This window comes from Phodopus roborovskii, unplaced genomic scaffold (genome assembly GCF_943737965.1).
Source record: "Phodopus roborovskii unplaced genomic scaffold, PHOROB, whole genome shotgun sequence".
Lineage (NCBI taxonomy): Eukaryota > Metazoa > Chordata > Mammalia > Rodentia > Cricetidae > Phodopus > Phodopus roborovskii.
The window spans coordinates 7,572,429-7,582,825 of NW_026126602.1; the positions used below are offsets into that span (position 1 = coordinate 7,572,429).

Genomic DNA, 10,397 nt, shown 5'->3' on the forward strand with positions numbered 1-10,397 from the left:
TGCATGGTTTTAAGGCTGCCCCACAGTATCCACTCATAACACAGCAAAAGATGGCTAAGAAAAAGAAAGAAAAATAAAAAAGTAAAGACCAGTTCTAAAGAAGCTATGATATCTTTCATCTCAATTTTCTGTTACTTCCTATGCATAAAACTGAATACATTTCTTTAAAAAAATAAAGAATTTTATTGGCAGCACTGCATTATCATCTGCATAAATGACTTCTATCATGGTTGCTTTTAAAAAACAGACAATCTTTTCTTCAATATCATAAAGATTAAATATTCTAAAAAAGGTAAAAAGAAATAAAGAAATGCTGCTGTCTAGTTTTTCTCCTGGCAAATGAAATTTATAGTTGGATTTCTCTTGGGTTATCTGAATTTAATGCAGTGCATTTGTAATGTTACTGTGTACAAAACAAGTAACCATTGTTAAAGCCACAATTCTCAATATGCATATGTCTCACAGTCTTGTATGCATCTACAGATTAAATAACATAAATAACTCTGAGAAGAGACACAAGGGAGAAATGTAGCTATACAGGAATCAACTGAAAATAACCAGAGGTACAAAGTTTCTTCAGAATTTCTCAGAAAGCAGCTCTCTTCGTTGCTTATTTTGTTCATTGGTTTCCTTGTTTTACCAGAACTCAATATGGATATCCTATCATTGTCTCATGCAGCTTATGAAACTGGACAACTATCTTAATTTTCAAATGACGTAATCAAGAAAACTTCACGAGAAAATAGTAAGTATTCACAAAAGGCCAAGTGTCACAAGGATGTACTCTTCCTACTTTATTTATGTGTGTTCCTTTTATGCCTGTGATATCAGCTGGGAACATCCAGCAGACTGTATGTATAGGTTCAAAACACTCTAAAAATATGTGTGTTTTATCAATGAGCCCTAGAGCCCTAGTGAGGTGTGAATAAACCAAAATTAAAACTGTTTCCCTTGACAATATGTAACCTTAAAAAATCCCTCATTCACTTCCTTACTCCTTTTTTTACTCATTTAGTCAACACATATAATACTAATCACATGCCAAATACTGTTCTAGCTACTTAGAGTACATCTGTAAGCATCAAAAGCAAATACACGAAGCCCTGTGTAATACTGCACACCTGCAATGGCAGCACCCTAGATGCTGAAACAGGAAGATGCTGACTTTAAAGCTAATCTGAAGAAAGAAAAACAAAATAAAAGGATTATATAGATTACTCATTTCAATGAAGTGCTTACTTCATAAGTATGAGGATCTGAGTTTGGGTCTGTAGATCATCTCTAAAAGGCCAGGTAGGCAATGCACACCTGCAATCCCAGCACCAGGGAAGAAGAGATAGGAGGATCCCTGGGACTTGCTTGCCAGCCAATCTAGATAAACTAGTGAGCTTTAAAGTTTTTTGAAAGATCCTTTCTTAAAATTTAAAACAGAGAAGTAATTAGTTAAGACATTGATGTTAATCTCTAGCCTCCATATCTACCAGTTTACACAAGCATGTACACATACTAGACACACAGACACACACACACACACACACACACACACACACACACACACACACACACACACCACGGGGGGGGGGAGGAGACTAAACTAGGTAAGATAATTCTGAAAGGAAGTTAAATCTTTCCCTCATGAAGGTTGCCTGCTGGTGGAGGAAAATGTTAATAAACAATACACCCAGCCTTTCAGATACATAGGGACTCAATTTTTAAACCAGCTGAGAAATAAATGGATAGTGTTTTACACTTTTTATATCTCAGAAGTAACTTGTCTAAATCTAATTTGCTTCCAGGTCCCTGCAATGTTTGAGAAGTGGGTGTGGTACTGAATAGAACTTTGAACCCATGAAATATTAAAAACTGTCCAAATGCATGTCTTTTCTGTATTGTTTTGCTTAACAATTTGTCTCCATTGTTCCTTGCATATTCATTACAAAAAAGTGGCTGGCAATGTGATTAACCACAATTCCACAAGGCATGTACTCTATTTATTCCCACTCTCTTAACTAAGAAACAGAAGCTCAGGACTCAATATCTTGCTCATGGTCCCAAAGCTGGTTGGAGTTAGGATGTGAACCAGAATTCATGTGCTTACACAGTAACAGACTGACTTGCCTTGTTTGTACTGAGTTTCTACTTGTGCTGACAAATCCCCTCATGAACCCCTTAAAGGCAAACAAATAGAATACACGTAAGCCTGCATGTAATATGTTGTAAATGCAGGTTACATATCAGGTCAGCTCATGGATACAATAGAAGGTATCTGCATCCATGTTGTGTGTGGTGAAGGGAACGAATGAGCATCAGGACATGGACAAATGAACTAAGGAAAATCCTGTCCTTGAAAAGATGGATTAGAGATAATGGGAGCTCTGAAGTCTCAACCATTCAAAGTTGAGCATTTCTGCTTACCTACATGTTTATCATTTTCCTCCCTGTTAAATGTCATCATCTCAGATGTCATGTAAGTACTAACCTCACATATTGTCTATATTCCTGCATTGCATGATAAGCTTTATGGAAGCATAGGGACTATCCATTTGGCTTGGTATGCTGTCTCAATGCTAGGAGTGCCATGATAAACATTTACTGAATTAATGCAAGAAGACTAGTTTTCCTTATCATCTATTATAATATCTTATTGAAAAACTGGGTTGATGAGATGGCTCGGTCATTAATGATACTTGCTTTCAAGTCTACTGACTCATGTTTGAGCCCCAAGATGCATATGGTAGATGGAGAATGTCAACTTAGGCACACTGCCAATTAATTTTCACACACACACACACACACACACACACACACACACACACACGCACGCACGCACACATGCACACACACACACATATTTGTTCACACAAATAGAATATAATAAAAAGGGAAGGATTAAAATGTAAAAGCAGCAGGATGAGAACAGATTATAAAATACACAAATGTTCTTTTGGCTGCTTTAATTGGGTGGAAAGCTTAGACACAGAGTGAAATAAACAGAACTGGTTGAAAGAAGATCCTGGAGTGTTCATCTGGGTTAGTGCCTAATGTGATTATGCCAATTACAAATCACAAAAATAAGGAACAAATGAGATTAATACTCATGGCTGGAAAATCAGTGTCTTAATATTTAGCTCTTCTGAAACACTTTTGTTTACATTCATCTCTTTTTTCTAGACACACGTAAGAGTCTTTAGAGTAGGACACCCTTAATGTTCACATTGTACATATTTGATCTTTAAATCCCACCAGGAATAAATGGAATGACCTCTCCAATGTTCTTCTTTTCAAAGTAGAGTATTGTGCAAAAGATCTGTTACTGTTAGAAAAATGGAGTTTCCTAGGCTTGGAAAGATCTGTATATGCTGTTTAGGGTGATGGTGATGCTGTCAGTAGGTATTAGAATAACAAACAAGTGGGAAATTATTATTTCTATATACCATTTTCTGAGGTTTCTACTTTTTAATTCTTCTGGAAGGTAAAGATGTCATTTTATTTGTTCAAATTTTCTTGCACTGGACAGGTGAATTTCAATTCAACAACAGGTCTGTGTAAGGCGTACTGTTTTTTTTGCCTGTCATCGTTGGTCTTGTCTTGTTCTTGTTTTACCGCCACGCCAGCCTCAAATAATGTACAGAGATTTTGTATTTGATACAATACTGTTGGCCCGGTTATTTGTTTTTTATCGGTTAGCTCTGCCTTTAATTATTAACCCATTTTTGTTGATCTATGTATTTTTACATGGCCTTCTCTTACCGGGGAGGCGGCTGGCGTTCAGCTTTTTCCAGACTCTCCATCTTGACTCCTCCTTCCTACTTCCTATTTCCTCCTTGTCTCCTAGTCCCTCCTATCTTTCTTTTTTATTGGCCAACAGTGCTTTATTATTAACCAGTATGAGAAACATATACAGAATGACATCTCCCATCAGGTCTGTGTGACATTTAAATGAGCACACACAGAGCCACAGTCTGAGACCCTGAAAAATAAGGGAACACTAAACATATTTAAGTTGAGCCATTTTCCCATTTTTTTAAAAAATAAATTTTTATTTAAATTAAAAACAATCTTATTTTAAACACCAATCCCAGTTCCATTTCACTCCTGCTCCCCACCAATCCCCCATCACACCCCCTATGTACTCCCTAGGGAGGGTGAGGTCTCCCATAAGGGTTCATCAAAGTCTGTAACATTATTTGGGGCAGGACCTAGGCCCTCCCCCATGTGTCTAGGCTGAGAGAAGAGTATCCTTCCATAGGGAATGGGCTCTCAAAGCCCATTTGTGCACTAGGAATAAATACTGGCTCCACTGCCAGAGGCTCCATAGACTGCCCTGGCATCCCAACTGATACCCAAGTTTGGGGCCCCTGGATTGGTCCTATGCTGGTTCCCCAGCTGTCAGATTGGGGGCTGTGAACTACTTGCTCAGGTCAGCTGTTCCTGTGGGTTTCCCCAGCATGGTCTTGACCCCTTTGCTCATCACTCCTCCCTCTCTACAACTGGATTCCAGGAGTTCCCTTTCAGTGCTTAGCTGTGGATCTCTGCTTCTGCTTCCATCAGTTACTGGATGAAGGCTCTATGATGACATTTAAGGTAGTCATCATTCTCATTATAGGGGAAGGGCATTTAAGGTAGCCTCTCCACTACTGTTTAGATTCTTAGTTGGGGGTCATCCTTGTGGATCTCTGGACATTTCCCTAGTGCCAGATTTCTCTTGAAACCTATAATGGTTCCCTCTATTAAGGTATCTCTTTTCTTGCTCTCCTTCTCTATCCCAACTCCATCTTCCTGATCTCTCATGTTTTCCTCCCCCTTTCTCTTCTCCCCTCCGCTTTCTCTTCCCTTGCCTCCCCCCCAGTGCTCCCACTTTTTTTCAATGTAGATTTTAGTTATTACAGACCAAATAGCTCCCATAATTTTTTTTCCTTTTTTGGCAAAATGAACATCAGAGCTACACAGTGTACAAGTCTTGTCATTAGGCAGAAGCCAAGGGTTAGGGAGTTGCTTAAAATACTTAAAAATGTTTCATGAACACACTCAGTGGTTGGGATCACTAGCAGACTGTAGTAACCAGCAGAATGAGTTCTATAATAAGATATTGCAGGGACTAAAATTCAGGCTTGCAGGTTGTTGAAGATATGAAAATAGGTGTAGGGATTTATAGACTCAACCTTCATTTGTAACTGGCCTTCATGAGTCAAAACAGACTTTGTACCTTTTCCTTGTGAATAGACCTCTCATTTTCTGCATGGTGAATATTCCTTCGAATCTGCAATTGTTAGCTCAGTACTTCCAAGGTCTACTAATGCAACATTTATATTATATTATGATATATTTGATTTTTAAAATATCTCCTGAATAATAAAATTATCTGTAAAATTCCTATACCTCTCTGAGAAAAGATTTTCACTGTGCAGCTCCTAGATCTAAAATCTGCAGGACTGTAGTGAATGTACACACTCCTGTAAGCATGTCTCAGCTGAAATGCAAAACATCTCTAGCAAGTTCAGACTCAGTTCCTCCCGTAGGCAGCTATTCGGGTTCCCATCACTAACATTATGTTTGCCTGCTTGAATTTTATACTAATGGAGTAATACTGTATTCTGTATGTGTCCTGGCTTCCTTTCCTTAATGCTTTGCAATTCATGATATTAATATTTCATCTTTACTCCTCTATATTTTGCTATATGACTATATCACAATTTCTTTATCCTATTGTGGGTGATTTCTGTGGGTATGTATGTGTGTGTTCTCTCATGTGGGTGGACATAGATTTTGTGCCTTAAAGGAGCTGGATGCTACACTCAATTGGAGACTCAAAACTTTGCTAATATGCATCCTCCCCAGCAGCAATGTAATGGATTCCTGTTCTTACCAGTACTTGTCACCACTCTCTCTCTCTTATTTATTTATTTACATCAGCCACTATAGTTGGAGTGACAGATGGTGAGCTTGCTTAAGAATAACTCAGCTTTATTCAGGGCCTGTTCTGAAGAACACCTTTTAGACATGTTTGCCAGCTTTGAGGAAACATCTATTCAAGTCTTCATTCAACTTTGTGTTTTGCTACAACAAGGCACACATACTCTGCTAGTCTCATTACAGAAGATTTTTATGGCCATTTCCACTGGAAGGAAGAGACTTGTATGAATAAGTTGACCTACTTATAAAAAGGCCAGGAGCAAAGCTAAACGCTGTTTGTGTGATCCATATGAACATTTTTAGGGATTTGTTGTGATTTAATTAATTGTGAATGACTTTGACTTTTGTGTATTGCTTTGTAGAGTTTAAAATATGTCCTGACATGGTGTTTCATTTCCCAGTGCCTATTACCTGCTGCTAAATAGAAACTTTAATTTCGATATGCTCTGATTCATGAAGTTTCTTCTTGAGCGTTTACACTTCTCATAGATGTCCTTCCTGAAAATACATCTTTGCCAAGGTTGGAAGAATGCTGACCTGGGTTTGCTTACAGATGTGTTCAACTTTTAGCTTTGATTTTTAAATCTATATAATATTTCTCATCATAAGATGTAGCGGGAACTGAAATTTAACTTTTCATTGTATAACAAGAGTTAGCACTGTGGTTAAAAAGTGAATACATATATAACTATACATAAATAGATAAATGCAAAACATTGACCTATTTCTGAACCACTCTCTTCTATTTTCTCTTTATTCTTACATTTTAAAATCCATTAATATTTTAGTTATTTTGTTTATATAGAAGTCTTCATGTTTTCCCACTTGTGGGGCTGGGTGCCGTGGGTCCTTGCTGACACCCTCTGCGCCCTCCCCCCAGGCAGCCAAGGATGACCATGCTGAACTTTGGCCAACTGGTGGCCGACTTGTTCTCCGAGTTCCTTGAGGTTGCCGTGCACTTGATCCTCTATGCGCGTGAGGTCTACCCATTAGGCATCTTGCAGAAGCGCAAGAAGTACATGCCAGTTCAGATGTCCTATCACCCAGAGCTGAACCAGTACATTCAGGACATGCTTCACTGTGTCAAGCCACTCCTGGAGAAGAACGATGTGGAAAAGGTAATGGTGGTGATAAGGAACACAGTGCAGTGGAGAAGTTTCTTTGAGATCATGCAGCCGCCCTTGCTCTCCATCAGGCTGCACATTCACAGTCCTTGTGCACACAAGAGAAGCTGCCATCCGAAACATGGAGAAAGTACAAGTCATCAAGGACTTCCCATGGATCCTGGCAGATGAACAGGATGTCCACATGCATGACCTCTGGCTGATACCCCTAAAAACCATGACTTAGGATATTTTAAAGATGTAGCTCTATGTGGAAGAGCAAGCCCATAAACACAGCTGAAGGTGTGCCTGCCACCTAAGGCCCAGCTTTCCCACTCTGGGGCCCCAGCCCAGGGGGGTGATGCAGGGTTCTCTGACTCCACGTGCTCTTACTGCCTTTACAAGTGGCCGCCCTTCTGGTAGGGCTTCTCAGTCCTGCTTGACTTTGTGAGTGAGACAGCCTTTTCAGGAGGCTAGGGAAGGATGCCAGGACAGAAACCATTTCTCAGCAGCCTCTTAGGGCTTAGCCGGCTAACACTGTCCATCTGAAATACTGTGCTGTGAGTTATTGTTAATAAAGGGGCCCCAAAGGGCTGACTGCATTGTCATTAACCAAAAACAGTAGAAGCAAGTACAGTAAAACTGTTCTGGGGAGAGTGCCAGCAACTCCACCTGTAAACCCCAAACAAGGCTGGATTTACTGAAAACATTTATTACAAAATGCAAAAAAAAAAAAAAAAAAAAAAAAAAAAAGTTGTCTTCATGCTTAATAGTGTAAATCTTACAGCTTTGTTCTTCAAGGTGCTCTAAAGTATTTTAGGACCTTTGATATTTTAAATACAAATCTGAATCAATTTGTCAAGTTATAAATTTAAAAATGGCCTACCTATTACAGTTTTTCACTGAGTCTATGGATAACTTTGGAAGAGACAATATAACTCAATGCTAATCCATGATCATGGCATATTTCTTGATAATTTAGATGTCCATATTTACATATTCTGTTATCTCCACATTAATCTATAATTTGTTATATGCACACATTTTCTATCTTTTAATAAATTTATTCTTGCTGGGTGGTGGTGGCTTACGCCTTCAATTCCAGCACTTGGGAGGCAGAGGCAGGCACATCTCTGAATTTGAGGCCAGCCTGGTGCACAGAGTGAGTTCTAGGACTGCCAGGACCACACTGAAACCTTGTCTTTGAACATTTTTTCCTTAAACATTCTAATCTAAGATGCTATGTTTCAGTAGGTGCTATCTCTGTATAGATATATGATCAGTTTTTCCATATAGTCTTTGCATTTTTAGACTGTTGTTCTAGGAGCTGTTTTGTACATTTCTTGATATTTGCTGACAATCAAGTTATCTGTATACACATCTACATTTAAAATTTCCCCTTTTTATGTTCGCCATATGTTACTTTCGTAACATTTATGAATTTGAATTATTTTTCCTGACATATTAGTTGGCTGTGGTCGCTATTATAGTATACACTGGAATGGGGAAAGTTGGCATTCATGTCTGCTCATGTTGTTTGTATCCAATGTCTCTGTTACCCTTAGATTCTCTCAGACTTTCATATTTGATATAGAGTGGTGCAGCTATAATGTATTAAAGTGTGTGCGTGTGTGTGCATGTGTGCATGTATATGCACGTGTGTGTGTGTGTGTGTGTGTGTGTGTGTGTGTATTTGACTAATTAGAATTTAGTTTCCTCAGACTTATTTACTGGCGAGTTAATGCTTTTATATATTTAGGGACTTTTTTTGGTTATTATTCCTTCAAATGTGTTTTTGGTTCTTCTCTCTCATTTCAATTCTCTGTAACATATACTTTTTGATGACCAGAAATCAAATTTATTGATCCTATCTTTTCTCCAGTCTATTGTTAAGCCTATTCAGTGGAGATACAACTATCTGTCATTGTCATTTACACATATAAATCTCTATGTAGTTCTTTGATTTTTAGTGGAGAAGGTAGACTTTATTGCAGATTATGGTACAGAAAAATAGTATTTCGCACAGTGGAGCACTCATGAGATCAAATACTGCTCAGATTTACACTAGAAAAAGGACTTTATACGGTTCTTGAAATTTCTGGGGCAGCTTCCTGTGGGACTCTTTCTAGGTGACTGACAGGCTTAGTTAAATTAATTCTTAAGGAAAGGGACAGATGCACATTATATTTTAAATATTGGAGAAGATTAGAATTTCCTTGTTCTGAAGTTTTATTTCTCTTCTGATATCTCTTGTTTCTCAGTATCACTTTTCTTTTATATCACTAAGTACATGTACAGTAACTGTGTAAAAGCCTTTGCCTGTTAATTCCCAAATGTGTGACATCTCATTATTTCTGTTTACTGCATATTCCCTTTGTTTCTTGATGACATTTTATTGTTTCCTCATAGACCTTTTACTTTGATTATACTTGACATTGTGAATGGCATATTTATAATGTGCTAGTCTCTTTTCTGATGTACACATCTCTACCTGACATCAATAGGCTTTGAATTCTGTACCTGTAGGCAGTAAGAGTATTGACTGACAGTCTTGGTATCCTAGGAGAAGGTCTTTTATTGTGTTATACAGGTCTGTCACTTTTACATTTGTTCTTAGAATGTCTCCTTAGTTGTAGCTGCTAGGGTGATGGGATGCTTTGAGTTTATACTTTATTCAGATACCTGTCATTGTATTGAATGATTGCAACAACCCAGGCTGTTTCAGCTCTTCTGCCCAGAGGTTTTCTCTGTAGCAAGACCATCTTCCTCCTTTTGTCTTATATGTATATTACAACAAAGTATTTAGTGTCCTTCACAAGTGGGGAAATGCAAGTTAAATTTCTTTGAGATTTCAACTTTCCTTAGTCAGAATGGCCAAGGTAAAACAAGCCAACCAACCAACCAACCAAACAAACAAAAACCCATTTTACAAACAGTGCTGGAGAGTGTTAGGAGTAAGGTTTTTCCTGCCGGCCTGGACCCACCACAGCGCCAGCCCCAATGAACACACAGAGACTCTGTATTAGATATAATGCTGTTGGCCAGGTACTAATTTCTTGTTTGCTAGCTCTGTCTTAAATATTAACCCATTTCTATTAATCTAAGTATTTCCATGTGGTCTCATCTTACCAGAGAGAGGGACCGGTGTTCTGCTCTTTCCAGTCTCTCTATGCTGACTCCTCCTTACTACTTCCTTCTCCTCCTTGTCTCCTAGTCCCACCTGTCTTGCTTTCCTATTGGCCAACAGTGCTTTATTCATTAGGAAATATGAGCAACATATTTATAGAATGACATCTCCCATCAGGAGAGAATGCAGGGAAAGGGGAGTCTTCCTTCATTGTTGGGATTTCACAGTTGTACATCTATTATGGAAATCAGTGT

At 38.4% G+C, this 10,397-nt stretch overlaps 1 pseudogene; it reads left to right on the forward strand.

The window, feature by feature from the left end:
• The first annotated feature begins 6,803 nt into the window (after window positions 1-6,803).
• Window positions 6,804-7,317, forward strand: LOC127237425 (mitotic spindle assembly checkpoint protein MAD2B-like; annotated as a pseudogene).
• The last annotated feature ends 3,080 nt before the right edge of the window (window positions 7,318-10,397 follow it).